General features: G+C 35.5%; 1 protein-coding gene across 1 annotated transcript in view; it reads left to right on the top strand.

Annotated features, from left to right (window-relative positions):
- The first annotated feature begins 242 nt into the window (after positions 1-242).
- Positions 243-15,024, top strand: part of LOC126976143 (glucose transporter type 1-like) — a 46,985-nt gene continuing 32,203 nt past the window's right edge. Inside the window, exon 1 of the mRNA XM_050824344.1 lies at positions 243-484. The gene's annotated coding sequence lies outside the window, so the exon portion shown is untranslated. The remainder of the gene's footprint in view (positions 485-15,024) is intronic.

Raw genomic sequence — 15,024 nt, 5'->3', positions numbered from 1 at the left:
TGAATAATTTGTATGTAATAATAACAAGATATGTGCCAAGAGAGTTTGATATTCTACGTCTTAAACTTTGACAGTTAGCAATTCAGAGTTTGACGTTTGAAAGATGTCAGAAGATAATTAGACGTTTTGCCTTGAGTCTGACAGTATTACTCCCTTTGACGTCATTGGGCATTATGCTTAGTATTTTGTCAATTGGTATTGAATTGAATTCATTTTAGTTTACCTACCTTTTTTATTCGTATTAGTTTTTAGTGGACATATGTTATAAGTATGACGTGTTACCTAATGCTTCTTTAATTGTATCATGCACATACAGTGTAAGGTTAATTCGATCTATCTGACTTAATTATTGTTTGCGCAGTAAATTTTAGAATGTAAATTAATAAAATAGGTAATAGTTAAATATGGTGAACACGGAAAACTGTAATTAAATATTTTGAAAGAAAAAATTGTGTGTTGGACTACTTACTTTCTAAATAAAAAGGTACGTATTTAAATTATATACATAAATATTGTAATTTTAGAATTAAATTATAAAAATATCTTTTCATTCCAGTAATTGTCGGAACCGGAGTTGTAGTGTTGTTACCTTCCAGTTACGATTTAATAATTATTACAATTATTATTCATATTTCATTCAAATAATATACCTGTACCCATAGGTATTGTGAAGATCACGTCTTTCTTTTAGTTTCTACGATCAAAATAATCATCCCTATTAATTAGGACTGTAATATAATATTCTTCGAATGAATTCCGCGCGATCCTTTGCGTCCGGAACCTTGCTTTTTTTGTTTATTAGTGGATATTGCATTTTACTGGTGAACCCTTTGGAATTGATCTATTAGTGTTAAAAAATTAATGTCATGAGGTAATCAGAATCACGATAATAATAATTTAGGACCTGCTGTTCTGTCAAAGACCAAAGTAGTAAGTATACGCATTACGCACACAACACCGCGGTGTTGATACACAACACCTAATGGCCTATACGACTTCGACAAGTGGATAATCGAATTAATCGATAAATTAACCTTCAATTAACCTATATATATTTTTCTTAATGAAAATAACGGACGAGACGAGCAGGACGTTCAGCCGATGGTAATTGATACGCCCTGCCCATTACAATGCAGTGCCGCTCAGGATTCTTGATAAACCCAAAAATTCTGAGCGACGCTACAATTGCGCTCGTCACCTTGATACGTAAGATGTTAATTCTCATTTGCCCAGTAATTTCACTAGCTCGGCGCCCTTCACACCGAACCACAGTAATGTTTACACATTACTGCTTGACGGTATAAATAGGCGCCGTTGTGGTACCCATAATCTAGCAGGCATTTTGTGCAAAGGAGCCTCCCATTGGTCATAGCTCCATGATACATTTATTCATATTTTGAAAAATAATATGGGTATCTACATGGCCAATAAGCCACTAAGAAGTGACTACTAAGAAGAAAGATGTATATTATTATGCTGTACGATTTTGTTTCTTTGTTAAAAATAAAATACTATGCGTCCCGTATATGATAAACTCAGTAAAAGATTATTTTAAGTATTAAGATTATTTAAAATTTCTGAGAGTGCTGTGCATGTGGTCGCTTTTCAAAGGACTTTTCCACGTACAACTAAACGTTGAAACGATAATAGATAACTTAAATGCGAATATGGTAATTTAAAATAATTACTTATTATGACATATAATTTCTTTAAGGTACCCACAGTGCAATTTGATCAGGGTTGCATCGGATTGTACCCTGCGCCCTAGTTCGTTTTTTGATGCGCAGTACTTAGATTGTATTCCTGATCATTTTAATATTAAACGTGAGCATTATACTATAAACTATTATCATCCGTTCATAAATCACGTTGCGGTAGGTTATACAAAATATGGAAGAGTATGCTTGGCTATCGTGCACAATGAGAAAGCCTTTGATTCGATGGAGACCTGGGTGGTGTTTCAGATTCTCCGAGATCATCGATATATCGAAGCGTTGATGCGTTTGTATGGATACGCTGTCAGTCGGGCTCTAGGATCAGGGGGTCTATTCTCTTTCTCCGAAACGAAACATCGTAAACGAACGAAATTTAAACGAAGTTTCGATAGTGACCCTACTCTATTTTGTGTTCGGACACATCGACGAAGTTCGGAGCCATAGAAAGTATTCGTGAACGATTGAAATGAACATTATTTTAATCCAACTAATTTGAATAGTTCTATTTCATGTCAACGTTGGGTAGTAACTAATGACAACTGAACGTAGTGTTTTAATTCTCTTTAATGACAACCAAAAATATGTATATTACACACGCAATGTAAACATGTCATGTAGTACTTTAGATTTTTTTTTTGAATTCTTTAAAAAGTTTTCTAAAAAGAGTTTTCAATTATGGTTCTAATAAATGATCTTTTAAAGCTTTTTAGCAAACCTCGCAATCGCGATACCTAGTCATTCTATCAGAAAGTTTCAAGTAAATATCAGTTGTATACAAGTTTTTTTCACAAAAAATATTGCTTCTTGGCTGCACATACGATGATGAAGCTGTACCATTTAATTTATATGCTTGAGTACCTACTCTGTAGGTCTACTCTAATTCAACGAAAAATTAAGCTTCGATCGAAGTTTCGTGAGATTCCTACTACGCTACGGTTCCATTCGTTTCGAAGTTTCGTCCCAAACGTCATTGTTTGACATTTCGAATTTCTAATCCTACTCTAATTCATTTACGTTGCGAACGAAAATTTGAATTAGACAGCTATTTGTTCGGAAGTTTAAGCTCACATTTACGAAACCAAAGATGCTACCTTTTGATTTTCGTTTTTGTGGATTTTGTTGCAAATTTGCTAGAAATGGTTTTATGAACGCTTTTAATACAGGCCGTTCTACATGAAGAACGTCCGAACTACATTTAGAGCGTAGAAGGAACAGACACCGCTTGCGCAATCAATGTTTATAAGTGAAATTCCCGACTCAGAGTTTGAAGGAAACTGAAATAAATAAATATGCCAGCTGTATTTTACCTAAGTTATGTGTGAGGGGTGGAATTGATATTCCCGAGTTGACAGGCGATGAACTACAATTTGAAAGAAGCAGGCAGGTTCCCTCTCAATCAGCTGCTTCTTCACCTCAAGTTCTACAGGCAGGTCGAAGGGCATGAGCTGCATTAGTACAACTGTTAGAAATAATAAAGGTAGAACTTTATCTTACTTATTCCTTTCCAACAGTAGTGGTATTCCTATCTTTAGTGATATTTATAATAAGTTGCAGTGTTTGTTTGTTTGTTTGAACGCGCTAATCTCTGGTACTATACTGGTCCGATTTGAATGATTCTTTCAGTGTTGGGTAGTCCATTTATCGAGGAAAGCTATGTTTTTTTCTTCAAAATTAGGGATCCGTAATAAAATTGCTATTTTGTAACACAAGGTGTAAAATCGAAAACCTATTTTTGCGTGTGCTGCAAAAACTATTGACAATAGAACAAAATGATGTACAGGCTATAATATAGGCAATATTTTATTACTTATAAAACTATCGCGTGAATTATACTTTATATGGCAAAACAACGTTTGCCGGGTCAGCTAGTATATTATACTAATTTGACATGTTTACATTGCGTGTGTAATACAGATAATTTTTTTTTGCTCATTAGTCATTACCTGTCACTGGGATGAAATAGAACTCTTCAAATTAGTCGAATAAAAATAACGTTCAATTGAATCGTTTACCATTCGTTCCCGAATATTGTCTATAGTTCCGAACTTCATCGATGTGTCCGAAAACAAGTAGGGTCATTATCGAAACTTCGTTTAAATTTCGTAAACGTAGACGCCCTGAGTCTAGCTGTAAGTTAGTTTTCCTTTTATAATAAAATAGAAAATAAATTTGTTCTTTTATAAAAACAAAAATGAAACTTATTTTAAAATATCACTAAAGATAGGATTGCCACTACTGTTAGAAAGGAATAAGTAAGATAAAGTTCTACCTTTATCCTTTCTAACAGTTGTACTAATGCAGTTCATGGCCTGCCTTTAGAGTTGGAGGTGAAGAATCAACTGATTAAGAGGTAAAACGCCTGCTTCTTTCACATTGGAGTTCAACCTCTGTGAACTCGGGAATATTAATACCACCCCTGACACAAAACTTATGTTACATTTATGTTATTCTATAATTTCCTACAAACTCTAAGTCGGGAATTTTACTAATATTAAATTGATTGCATAAGCGGCGTCGGTTTCTTAATGTTCTTCACGTAGAGCAGCCTCGATTAATAGCATACTTGAAACCATTTCAAGCCAATTTGCAACAAAATACACACAAACGAAAATCAAAAGGTCACATCTTTGGTTTCGTCAAATTGACGTTAAAATTCCGAACAAACAGCTGACATCTTCATATTTTCGTTCGGAACGTAAATGAATTAGAGTAGGTTTAGACATTCGAAATGTCAAGCAATGACGTTCGAGACGTAACTTCGAAACGAATGCAACCGTAGTAGGAAATATCCGAAACTTCAATCGAAACTTCGTTTTTCGTTGAATTAGAGTAGACCTACAGATCTCGAAGCCTATCCGAGTGCTGCGGGGAGTGAGTGAGCGATGACAAGCTACGTCTTGCACTCGCGATTTGTATGTCACTTTGTGCGTGTCATCCTCATTTTTTTCGACGATTTCACAGCTGTCACAGTCTATCTAGATGTATAAATGTTCTAATGTTGCGACAGTTAACAGTTCTGTTTCGCATAATAAGTCCATAACGATTTCAAGGTCTGAATTTACAATTATTATTATTATAATTGATGCAAACGCATGTACGTAGTACGAATATAACAATGGGCATGATGAAGCAATAATAACCGCATGTTTATTGAAAATTATACCATGTTTTTGTCAATGGCTGGAAATGTGATTACTAGCACGTAATTTTACAGAATTGCGGAAAATTTGGTGGTAGTGGTTTTTGGGTAGAAGTTAAATTTGGAAGTGAATAATATATTTGTGAGCCTGATATTATTGTCCATCCGTACACTAATCTATCAACACGACTGTGTTTTTGTCTTTTTAGGGTTCCGTACCTCCAGAAAAATGTGTCGCATTAAGGCTGGGGACCAAACCGATGGCCTTGAGGAATCGAGTGGAGCTAATTTTACCTCTCTCGCAAAAGATCGCAATAGTTTTAATTCAGAATGCGATGCATTTTTAATTTATTACAAACATGATACAATTTTCTTTACAAAACTATCAAAACTATATGATGTTAAATAGTATTGGTGTACAATTAATAAATTTTCCTAAATTTTTTATCTAGATAGTCGCAGTAAGCTTGGCTCCAACTGTAAAAGTTAGGGGTAGTTTGGTGATTTATTTTTGCACTGTCTATAAAAAATGGAAATGTAAAGAAAAAATGATTTTTCTTTTAATATTCTGTAGATAACTATTATTATTTATTGGAAAAATATGAGCTTTATATTAACCGGTTAAAAAGTGGTTTCAATTTTGCGCTATTTTGGCGATTTCTTGGGATAATGGCCTTAATTAAAAACTAATTTGCATAACTTGAATACAAGAAATAAGAATAAACTAGCGCCTGCTGTCAGTATGTTAAGTTACTGACTCGATTGTGGGGTAAGGTATACGCGTTTACATCACAATAACTGTAGCTATTAAACAAATCTCTCTGTTATTATTATTATTAGCTATTAAAGTGCTCAGTGAACGGCTGGATTACTTGGCGCTGCGTAGAGAAATCGCTTTATTGTGTGTCCTCTACCGCATTTATCATGGGGAGTGTTCCGAAGAGCTATTTCACCTTATTCCTGCCGCCGAATTCCACCTTCGCACGACACGCCACAAGTTAGGATTTCATCCTCACCATCTGTATGTATGGTGGTCCTCCACAGTGCGGTGTTCAAGGATCTGAGCTTTCTTCCACGTACTACAAAGCAGTGGAACGAACTTCCTTTTGCGGTTTTTCCAGGACGATACGACATGGGTACCTTAATAAAAAGCATACCCATTTCTTAAAGGCCGGCAACGCTCCTGTGATTCCTCTGGTGTTGCAAGAAAATGTCACGATCACTTAACACCAGACCCGTACGCTCGTTTGTCCTCCTTTTTCCATAAAAAATCTTTGAACAAATTGTTGTTGTAAACATTATGCAACAAAGGCTACTAGGCGACGAGCGCAGTTGTAGTGCCGCTCAGAAGTTTTCGGGTTTTTCAAGAATCCTGAGCGGCACTGCATTGTAATGGCAGGGGCATATTAATAACCATTTGATGAAAGTCATGCTTGTCTCGTCCCTTATTTTCATAAAAATAAAATAAAATACTAAAGATATTAAAATACTATAAATAAAATATAATTAATGAATGAGTGAAGAAAGAATGACGCATCAAATATATATGGCAAGTGTGTGTGGGCAAGTCGGTCGCGGGAGACCTCGTAGAACATTCGTCGATCAAATTGGGGACGTTTTGAGAAAAGGAGAGGTCCGAAGCACCCGCAACCGGCGAGCATGTATGAAAAGAGTAATGAATGTAGAGGAAGCGCGTGAGGTTTGTAAGGATAGAAGCAAGTGGCATTCTATTGTCTCTGCCTACCCCGACAGGAACAAGGCGTGAGTGTATATGTATGTATGTATAAATAAAATAAAATATTAATGACATTTTAAATGACAAGCGTAGAAATAACTGCTTAGCCCAACATAGGCAACCAAAAAAAATTGTAATGTACACCTAATTCTAGCCTGTAAAATAAAATAGTATTAATGTTGGATTATTCTTTGCAGTCCTTTTCCCGGTAGACATTAAGTTTTGCTATGAACTGCCATAGGTATAGTCATTAGTTGTATATTTCGCTTTTTTAACCGACTTCCAAAAGGAGGAGGTTATCAGTTCGATCGGTATTTGTTTTTATGTATGTACACCGATTACTCTGAGATTTATGATCCGATGTACGTATTTATGATCTTTTGTTTGATGCGAAATAGATGGTCCCATAAATCACTGACAGGCACTTGGCACAGACTTAAGGCACTGACTTAAAACCTATCAATAGGTAGCACATATAAATAATAGTATTTTATTAATATTAAAGGTAAAGGTTTGCATAAGAGGTGTATTAAATTAAATTTTTAGTTATTTGATACTTTTCAGTTTTTGAAGTCGGTTTTTTTAAACGTAGTTTATTTTTTTTGTTATTCAAATACCCAAGGGGCACTCTGTGTCCTACGGGTAAAAATAAATATCTTTGAAAAGAAAAAAAGGAACCCTTTCACTTTGTTGTCCGTACGTCTGTCAAAAGCCTTTATCTCGAAGTGGAGGTATCGAGTTGAAATTAAAACGTTATACTCAAGTCTACATTCTATTGAAGTTGTGAAAAAAATTATCTGCTAAGTCAAAAAAAAAATACGTCTGCTTATGTCGCCAAAACGCGTATATATAGTATAGCTAACTAGTGGACCCGACAGACGAGTCCTGTACACACGTCTTATATTTGAAAAATCGCTCCAGCTGTTTAGGAGGTAGTTTAATTGTGAATCTATACCATTCTCGAATCCACCTGAAGACACACAGAAAGTTTCATTAAAATCGGTCCAGCCGTTTAGGAGGAGTTCAGTTACAACAGACGCACAAAAGATATATATATATATATATATATATATATACTCGTATAACTAGCTGACCCAGCAAACGTTGTATTGCTGAAATTAAAATCGCGATACAAAAGTATCTTTTGATCGTAGATGGGTGAAAATTTGAAGTTGTATGTATTTTTTAATGCTGACTCATAATCAAACAAATATAAAAAACAAAATGTCAAAAAAATTAAAATAAAAATTTGGCGTGGACCACCCTTAACATAAGGGGGATGAAAAATAGATGTTGTTCGATTATCAGACCTACCCAATGTGCACTCAAAATTTCATGAGAATCGGTCAAGCCGTTTCGAAGGAGTTTAACTACAAACACCGCGACATGAGAATTTTATATATTAGATATATTAAGATATATTTCAACACTCTCAAGGGAATCAAAATTTTATACGGTACTCTCTGTTATCCTAGAACTTTGAAATTTGGCAAGTAATGCCGTCTTATACTACCTACAAGAATAGGGAAAAGTCAGAAAACTATACATCTGTAAGTAATTAAATCATAAAAAAACAGGGTCTTTATGCATGGAACGGCGGCGGTCCAAATTTTGGATTGAGTTAACCTTGTCATATATCATATAAAAGGCTTAAGTAGATTTTAATTTTTTTTTATGATGTATACGTATAGTTTTCGATTTATGACGAAGAATGAAAAAAAAACTTCCCCCCTTTTAGTATATATTATAATAGTAGCTGACCCAGCAAACGTAATGCCGATATTAAAATCGCGATACAAAAGAAACTGTTGATGGTAGATGGGTGAAAATTTGATGTTTTATGTATTTTTGAAGCTGAGTCATAATCAAACAAATTTAAAAAAAAATAAAGAAAAAAAAAATTCGTGTGGACCACCCCTTAACATTTAGGGGGATGAAAAATAGATGTTGTCCGTATCTCAGACCTACCCAATATGCACTAAAAATTTCATGAGAATCGGTCAAGCCGTTTCGGAGGAGTTCAATGTTTAACACCATGACACGAGAATTTTATATATTAGATATGTACTTTACAAATTTGTACAGATCCTTCAGTGGCCTAGTCCCGACTCGCACTTATCCGGTTTTTACTAATATTATTCTGGGAAGAAGATTTCATCTTTACTGGTCGTGTTTCAGAAGAGAGAAATTGATTTGTTGTCTCTTTTATGCACATTTATGAAGAAAGACAAACAATAAACTTGATCACTGGTTCCCCATGAGGCGCCTTCTGGTTTACGACCCAAGTGTCAGAGTTATTTACACTTTCATTTCAGCCGGAAGACGTCCACAGCTGAACGAAGGCCTAAAGATCTCCACTTACTTACACTTAAAATTGATTTCCTTAGAATTCTTTTTGATGTAATTTCTAATATACTAGACACCACTACCGCTTCGGAAACAAATAGCGCTCTGAGAGAGAAGATGAGGCGCAAGAAACTCTGCCAGCATTCTTTTTTTTTGCACTCTTTTTAGTGAAATATTACAATATTGTACTTGCTATTGCTATAAAATAATCATAATCTAAACCCAGGCTGTCGGATTGCTTAGATATTTGAATATCTAAGCCTCCACAGTTGAACTGTGGAGCAGTAGGATTTACGAAAAAGGCATTTTTTTTACAAAAAAAAAATAAATTTATTTATTGAAAATGGCTGAACTGCTGTGACTTTATTATAAAAGTGTATACTTTATTTACCCTTAAAGCTATTATTTATCTTATGAAGCCTACTAGAAGTATAGTTATAATAATGAAAATCACTATTGAGAGCAAAAAGGTGACGATTTTTGTGAACGTATATCAAATTTTCATAAATGTACTGACAATAAACAGTCATAATATTTATTTCTTTAGATAAATTTTTGCATTCATTTTGCCACCCATAGTCTCGACATGGCCAAACCACTCCAACTTTTCCTGAACTATCACTACTTCTTACTCCTCATCTCTCTCTTTTGTTATCTTTCTTTACTAGATGATATAGGTAGGTATAGACCGTATAGCAATGTGACACACATAATTCGTACCCACTCAGGAATTTGTTGGTAGTGGTCGTATTTCAGTCAGATTAAAAAAAAAAAACAAGATATACCGTTAATGAATTTGGAAGTGAAACTTATTTTGAATCAGTGTGAATTTAATTTCATGAAACGAAAACTTGTAAAGGACGAGAGACAACTATAAATATATTTACAAGGGCTTAGGCTATCTAAATTTGTATAGATTCTCGATATTAAGTTTAAATACGAAGAAAAGAGAGAGGGTTATACCTTGAAATGTTAAAATTATTTAATTAAGTTTTAAGATACCAGATAACCATGTTTCGTCTCTTGTGACAATGTCATAAACAGCATTAGAATGTCCGTGGTCGTACTTCATTAGCATCTGTGAGCACCATTCCACGCGAGCCCGCTTCTGCTCCCCTGGGATCCAACGAAAACAAAGTTTCCGAAATTTCAATTCTTCGTGTAATATTTAATAGAATTTGGCTCATATCTCAATCCCCAATAGTCCTCAAAGTGTCTCATAGGTAATCCGCGGGTTTTCTTCAATTAGCCGCTTAACAGTAGCCAAACCATTAAGTAACCAGAAATGAACCCATTTTGCGGCATTTCTAGATTAACAGAACGTGGGATGGCGGACGCCGGTGATCTTTCATTGAACACTTTAGGTGATATCACTTTTGATAGTGTACTTGCATTTTAATTTGATTAAAAACATATGAGTAGGTATTATTTTTCGCTTAAGAGGATTCATATTATTGCAAAACAGAAATACAATTTCGTTTCTTAAAGATGAGCGCGTACAAAATAGAAAAACGAAAGTTCAAACCATGTTTATAATAAGAATAATGATAATATTGACACATTTTTCCACAAATTTTATAGCTTATAGATTTTGCCCTGTGCCCGGGGCATAAAAAGAAGAGTGAAGTCCCAGGCCCAAGGGTGTCGTAAGAGGCGACTAAGGGCATTTACCACTAGGAGGGTCCTTTCCTCAGGATGCCAGCTAGATTATGGGTACCACAACTGCGCCTTTTTCTGCCGTGAAGCAGTAATGTGTAAGAATTATTGTGATTAAGGGCACTGTAGCTAGTGAATATACCGGGCAAAGGAGACTTAACATCATGTAAAAAGAGTGGCCATTGAGTTTCTTGTATGTTCTTCTCACGAGCTCTATTTTTTCCGAACATATGGTAGATTCAGTATTTTAAAAGAAAAATTTTTATAGTAACGATTCCACAGCGCTTTGAATGACATTGACTACCTATGTGTCAAGGTGCCGCTCAGAATTTTTGGGTTTTTTTAAGATTCTGAGCGGCACTGCATTGTAATAGGCAAGGCATATCAATTACCATCAGCAGAACGTCCCACTAGTCTCATCCCTTATTGTCATAAAAAAGCGATATCCCTGCACACCTAAATATATCCATAGCTCAGTAAGCAGGGCAGGGCTACTTTTCACTGGGCAATATAGATCATCTGACAAATGCACATATATACGGCTTTGCAATCCCTACCGGAGTCCCTGAAGGCAGTAGAAAATCAACATAATCTATAAGGTTTCAGATTAGATTGATTTTTATACCAACAGGCAATTATCTACTGCTAGTTTCTCGTTGCAAGATCAATGAAATCAGCTGTTCACGGCCGTTCGATATCTAAACAATGGTTCCCTTCATCGACGTTATTTGAAATAGTTTTGTAATTGGTGAGTTTGAACTGGCTTTAAAGAGCAGAAAGAAACTAAAAGTCATCCTTTAAATATCTGTTAAGTGCTACCACTTCGGATAAGTTCAGCTTCCATGAGAGATAGCTCCGTAAACTCCTTGCCAGATCTTTTCAGTTAACAATTGATTTTTGAATAAATATGATGGAATAAGTTTACGATGAACATTTGCGAGACAAAGTGCGTTTTCTCTGTGTTAGCATGATATAGGTTAATAGAAGACACATTTCTTTAAACTCAATTACTGGGTCCATTACTATCGAAGGTTAATAACAACTCTAATTAACCCAGTAATCTAGCCCAAACAAACCAAACCAATATAGATATAATATGTTAAATAGTGTTGGCATATAATGTGGAGTAGTATTTAGTTTGATATAACAGAAGACAGATGTAATGGAAGATACAAGTTGTGTAATTCAAGTGCGTGATTCAGTGAAGACTGAATAGCAATCGGCGCGGATTCGTTGCAGAGCAGAACAGATTTCACAAAATTTTTTCAGGTAGGTACAGTGTCAATGTACACATTAGCTAGAGTCTTGGTATTAGCTTGGCTGATTGTATCTCTTTCTAGTCGTTCCCTCATGACTGAGGATCGTGGTCATCAACAAGTGGTCCACACTTAGAGTGAACTATTTGTTTCCGACGGCTTCTGACCATCGGGGCCCTGGCGACGGAGCTAAACCTCGGGGACATCTGGTAGGAGATCGGCCTCGGGCTCGCTTGCCATTTGTGTTCCCACCTACGATCAATTTCTCCAGGCTTTCATTTCCCCTTCGCATTATGTGGCCAAAATATGAAAGTGGCATTGGTGGCATATCGTGGACAGACGGGTTTTTATCTTGAGCTCTGAGAGGATCGACACATTTGTTCGCTTGGCCGTCCAAGGTATCCTCAACATACGCCTCCAGCACCATATCTTCGGATGAAGGAGACGTGGCTGACTGTATACGACTTGTCAATCAAAATCGGTTACAGTACTTGCAGTATCTCCGTTAGAGAACGTTTTTTATAGCACGATTTGTCTAACAAAAATTGCTGCTATATTTTTCAAAAAAAAAAATTATTGAATTGGGCGTTACTTTCGGAAATCCATAATTATACAAATGATTAAAGTTTTCTTTCGTGTTAATTCCGCCAATATTGCGAGTCTCGTGCCAGATTTTGGCGAGACAACACGTCCTGAGGATGCCTCGTGTAGAGGCGAAACACGTGTCGAATTGTTTTAAAAAGAAATATTGGCGGAATTAACACTAAAGAAAACTTAAATCATTTGCTATATTTTCCTCTTAATGACCTTCAATGAGCATACTTCTACAAGCCAATAACCTCGGGTATTGCTGATGTCGATGGGCGGTTGGTTCTTCGATTTCCATCACATGAGCCTCATGCCCGTTTGCCCACTCCTGTATAAAAAAAAATGCAGTTGTAGAGACTGCAGATGGAAGGGAAAACATAGACCTTTTAGTATTAAAATTTGATTTTTCATAATGTTTAAAAGCAATAAATTTATTATTTTTTATAAAAAAAGCAAAGAAATCTAAAAATTACTTATAGGTTTTAGATTTTGAAATTTTATTAATTTTTTTTAAATTTGAAAATAAGGGAATGGTAATTTATACGCCTGGTATTACAATGCACCTCGAGACATAAGATGTTAAATCTCATTTGCCCAGTAATTTCACTAGCTACGGCGCCCTTCAGACCGAAACACAGTACCTACTGCTTACACATTACTGTTTCGCGGCAGAAATAGGCGCCGTTGTGGTACCCATAATCTACCCGGCATCCTATGCAAAGGAGCTTTCCACTAGTAAAATAACAGAATGATAATATGTTAATTATCGTATTATATTCGTTAGGTTAATGCTCGCATTTTAGATCATTTATACATCTAGATAGACTATGACAGCTGTGAAAACGTCGAAAAAAATTGAATTTAGAACTAACCTCTATTTTGAGCAATTCACGCACACTAATACAAAGTGTCATACAAATCGTGAGTGTAAGACGTAGCTTGTCGCGCACACTAAACTAGTATTGTAGCCTGTTTTCATCGGATGTTTAACAGCAACAGACTATTATAACAACATAATGTTATTTATTTACAGCGTGTGTGGATTGTTGAGTCTATTGTACTCAATTTCTCTTTTTTTTTTTCTAACTAATTTCAGGCATTGAGTATAATAGGACATTTTAGTATTTTTGTTTCATCAGTTTACATATTTAAGTATAATAATTTTCAAAACGATGAAGCTGTAGGTAAATGTTGATTTAAAAGAGTGGTAATGAGTTTCTTGCCACTTCTTCAATTAAAGCTTTTTCAAAAAAAAAAATTTTTTTGGTCGTAAATGGTAAAAAAAAAACTCTTCTCTTTGATACGTGTCATTTCCTTGTCAAAAATGAATAAAGAATGTGATTTTGATTTGATTGATTTTGCAGTTCTCTATAAGTTGCCACAAGATCGCAATGGCACGCATCAAGAGGTATGCATTTATGTAATCAAATCTTAGGTTTTGCAAAATAATAACCGTAGAAAGCGAGTATTAAGTAATAGGGTTTTACTTTATTTACTTTTAACTTACTTAACATTATTTTGTTTGTATGTTTGTGAGAGCATCACGTAGAGACCACCCGCTTTTTTTACGAAAATAAGGGACGAGGCGAGCAGGCCCATAACATTGCAGTGCCGCTCAGGATTCTTGAAAACCCCCAAAAGCTCTAAACGGCACTACAACTGCGCTCGTCACCTTGAGACATAAGAAACACATCGTATTGGATGCCTTCGCATCGGATGCCGGCTAGATTATGGGTACCATAACGGCGCCTATTTCTGCCGTGAAGCAGTAATGTGTGAGCATTACTGTGTTTCGGTCTGAAAGGCGCCGGCCGTAGCTAGTGAAATTATTAGGCAAATGAGGCTTGACATTTTATGTCTCAAGGTGACGAGCGCAGTTGTACTGCCGCTAAGAATTCTTGGGTTTTTCAATAATCCTAAGTGGACCTGCATTGTAATGGACAGGGTGTATCAATTACCATCAGCTGAACGTCCTACTTCTCTCTGCCCTTATTTTCATAAAAAAACATATAGATAAATATACAAATAAAATATGAAAACAAAACATTATGTACGACGAGGGACTCGAACCCACGACCTCTCGCGTTCCGTGCGGGTGCTCTTTTAACTGAGCTAACCGTTCGAGTGACGTATCGTAATATTTTGTATGCTTTGTTCAACTCTCAGGTTGTGGCTTCATCTACAGGATCTACTTTACAGTTGATGACCTGCTCAACCCCAGTATTAGCATATTAGGGAATTGACTTGAGATGTCGCTCTTGCAAATCTAAACAATTAATCCGAGAAGTGAGGGTTATAACTTTAAAAACATAACAAATTCTATAGAAAATATACTAATATATATAATATAGGTAATATCTATATTTGTATAAGAAAACCCTAAAATTATTGTACTTATCCCGTCTAATGGCTGTACAAGGTTTTGACATACATAATAATGGTTTATTTGACATGTGATGAGTTCACATTATGTTCTGAGATATTTGTGGCGCCAGCTTGTCGACACTCGATGATATGAGCTTCGAAGTTATGTGGACATGTTCACTCTACCATGATATTTTCATCGATCAAATGAAATGGTTAGATTGA

The sequence above is a fragment of the Leptidea sinapis genome, chromosome 39 (assembly GCF_905404315.1).
Source record: "Leptidea sinapis chromosome 39, ilLepSina1.1, whole genome shotgun sequence".
Taxonomy (NCBI): domain Eukaryota; kingdom Metazoa; phylum Arthropoda; class Insecta; order Lepidoptera; family Pieridae; genus Leptidea; species Leptidea sinapis.
The sequence above is the reverse complement of the archived record's forward strand: the minus strand, read 5'-3'. Positions and strand labels throughout refer to the sequence as shown.